Source organism: Rutidosis leptorrhynchoides, chromosome 11 (assembly GCF_046630445.1).
Source record: "Rutidosis leptorrhynchoides isolate AG116_Rl617_1_P2 chromosome 11, CSIRO_AGI_Rlap_v1, whole genome shotgun sequence".
NCBI lineage: Eukaryota > Viridiplantae > Streptophyta > Magnoliopsida > Asterales > Asteraceae > Rutidosis > Rutidosis leptorrhynchoides.
This window is the reverse complement of record NC_092343.1, coordinates 106,072,637-106,076,417: the sequence shown is the minus strand read 5'-3', so window position 1 is coordinate 106,076,417 and position 3,781 is coordinate 106,072,637.

The following is a 3,781-nucleotide window of genomic DNA, read 5'->3' as shown; positions in this document are numbered from 1 at the left end:
TCATGATGTTGGGCTATAATATTTAAAATTGGGTAATTGGACTTTGTACCATAATTGGGGTTTGGACAAAAGAACGACACTTGTGGAAATTAGACTATGGACTATTAATGGGCTTTATATTTGTTTAATTAAATGATAGTTTGTTAATTTTAATATAAAGATTTACAATTAGACGTACCTAGAAATAACTATATACACTCGATCGGACACGATGAGCGGGATATTTATATGTACGAATAATCGTTCATTTAACCGGACACGGGAATGGATTAATAGTCTATGGAATTATTAAAACAGGGGTGAAATTATGTACAAGGAAACTTGGCATAATTGATAACAAAGTATTAAAACCTTAGGTTACACGCAGTCAATATCCTGGTGTAATTATTAAACAAAGTATTAAGACCTTGTTATAGTTTAAGTCCCTAATTAGTTGGAATATTTGACTTCGGATATAAGGATAATTTGACGAGGACACTCGCACTTTATATTTATGACTGATGGATTGTTATGGACAAAAACCAGACAGACATATTAAATAATCCAGGACAAAGAACAATTAACCCATGGGAATATATTAAAATCAACACGTCAAACATCATGATTACAGAAGTTTAAATAAGCATAATTCCTTTATTTTCATATTTAATTGCACTTTTAATTATCGTATTCTTTAATTATCGTACTTTTTAATTATTGCACTTTTATTTATCGCAATTTCATTATCGTTATTTACTTTACGTTTTAAATTAAGTTATATTTGTATTTTACATTAGGTTTTAACTGCGACTAAAGTTTTAAAATCGACAAACCGGTCATTAAACGGTAAAAACCCCCTTTTATAATAATAATATTACTTATATATATATTTGTATTTTTATAAGTTAAACTAATATAGCGTTAAGCTTGTTTAAAAGATTCCCTGTGGAACGAACCGGACTTACTAAAAACTACACTACTGTATGATTAGGTACACTGCCTATAAGTGTTGTAGCAAGGTTTAGGTATATCCATTCTATAAATAAATAAATATCTAGTGTAAAATTGTATCGTATTTAATAGTATTTCGTTGTAAAATATAAGCTATTTCATATACACCTCGCATAACATCATAGAGCCTCGGTATCACTTAATTCATTGGTTTTAAGTGTTCTAAGGCTTCAAATATTGTAGTTACTGAATCTTTACCGAATCTGGGTGTGTTACTTGTGTTACTGATCAGTTTCTAATATAAAATCTGGTTTACCGAATATCTACCGAATCTTCTATAGTACCGAACCACTTACCGAGTCTGCTACAGTGCCGAGCAAGATACCGAATCTGACATTTTTGTTAGATTTTTGTGAATCTTTCATTCTAGATTTGTGTAATACCGAATCTTTACCGAATCTACCTCAATTTCAAGATGTCTACTCAAGATACTTTGATCATTGGATCATATTCCCGTCCTCCAGTGTTGTTTGATGGCAAGTACACTCAGTGGCTTCACCGTATCACTCAGTACATAGACTACAAGGGTGAGAAAGCAAAGTACATATGGACTTCTCTGAGAGATGGTCCAGTTGTAGAGTATCATCCAGATACTGGTATGCCAATTCCAGTCTATGAACTTTCTGGTGATAGACGTGAGAGAGCTCAGGGTGACATAGAGGCAAAGAACATTGTTATGCAAGCTATCCCGTATGAGTTGTTTGAAAATGTTGATAGCAACACCATAGCAAAAGACATATGGGATGAGATCAAACGACAGCAAGAAGGTTATGACATGTCAGATGTTACTAAACTGAATACGGCTCTGGGATTTTATGAAGATTTCAAGTAGGAACCCGAAGAACAACTCAAGGATACCTATCGTCGTTTCAATGGTGTTCTCAAGGAGTTGAAAAGGTGCAAGATTATAAAAGTGAACACTGAAGTGTGACGATCGCTCCAAATCCATATGGACGAACACGTCATTCATCGATTTCATTGCGAGGTATTTGACCTCTATATGATACGTTTTGTAAACATTGCATTCTTTTGAAAAGGCACACCATAAATGAATATTTAAATCAAAGGTTTTCGACATATGATGATTTCTACATATAGACAATCACTGTAAATAATAGTTTACAATAGTACTTCCGTTGACAATGCAGTCAAAATAATATATATGGTGATGATTTGGTGAATGCAACGTTTCCTTGAAAAATATGCCATGTAAGACTCCATGCACATAGCTTGTCTAACATATAAGCAAACAGCGGAAGACTTCTAGGGAACCTGAGAATAAACATGCTAACAAGTGTCAACACAAAGGTTGGTGAGTTCATAGTTTTAATGTTTTGCATAATCTGTACATAAAGGTGGATCACAAGATTTTAGTTGTTTCATCCAGAAACGTTTATCAAAATATTCTATGAAATTGAGCACCCTGGTAACTAAACTTAACGTATATATAATTTGTACCCTTTGTATAATCATCTTAATAATACACGTAAACCAACGTGTACGCTTCTCAAATAGCATACGTCCGTTAAAAGGCTAGTGCTCTAGCTTGGACGGGGATATCAAGCCCTATGGATCCATATACTACTACTCGCGCCTACCAGTTCTTATAACCGGCAGTTACTAGTTACCAAAGCTAAGGGATTTTCGGTTCAAACTCAGTATAGAATTTAGTATGTACTTGTGTCCATTGTTTAAAATAAAGTGCATCTATTCTCAGCACAAAAATATATATTGCAAAAGCATTTAAAAAGGGAGCAAATGAAGCTCACCTTAGCAGCATATAAAGTCGTTCACCAAAATGTGACCGAAACTCAGATTACCAAATAACCGTAGATCTCAACCTAGAGAACATATGTTGGTCAATAAATGTCTATCAAGCTAGGTCAGGTCATAGTGTATCACAATCCTAATACTCGAGATCGACATACAAAAGTTATCCAAAGTCGTTTCAAAAAGTCAATTTTGACAATAGTTCAACAAAACGAGACGTGTCTTATATAAGGATTCATTTACTCAGTTGGTAATATTTAAAAGTTCACTTTATCAGTCTCGTAAACAAGTTGTTTAAATCTTAATTGCAGATTCAAAAGCAATTTCAATTAACGTCAATCATAATTCAGTTGATCATATCTTTTAATCCGTTCATCGAAACTATTCGATATCTAAATGAAAAGTTATTGATTTTTCGACAGCTTTCCAAAAACATGTATATCATATACCTTTTACCAGTAATATATGTATTTAATTAGTGATTCATTATAAACTGTTTAACTATGAAATTTAGCATACAAGCATATATAAATATATATACTCGAGCACTAGACATGGATACATAATTAATATATAAAAGATAAGATATGAGTGCTTACGTATCAGTATTGAGATTCAATATTGTAGGAAAGTACGTGGACGTAACGGAGATGATAAACACTAGGTTTGATTCACAAATATACCCCCGAACATTACGCATAACCTCTTTGGCAATAACCCATAATTTCCTTAGCTCTATCCCGCTTGAAAACCATTTTGAAAGTGACACCCTCATAACCTCGTCGTAGTATTTTATGTATAATACTAATTAATAATATTAATAATAATAAGATTAATAATAATATTAATCTTATTAATCTTAATAATAATAATAATAATAAATAAAATAAATACGGAGTAATATATGATTAGAGAAAGAAGTGGTGAAAACTGAGCAATTTATAGAACCTTTTCTGAAAAAGTACCCCATGCGATCGCATGAGATTTGTGCTTCAAGGCCATGCGATCGCATGGCACCCTG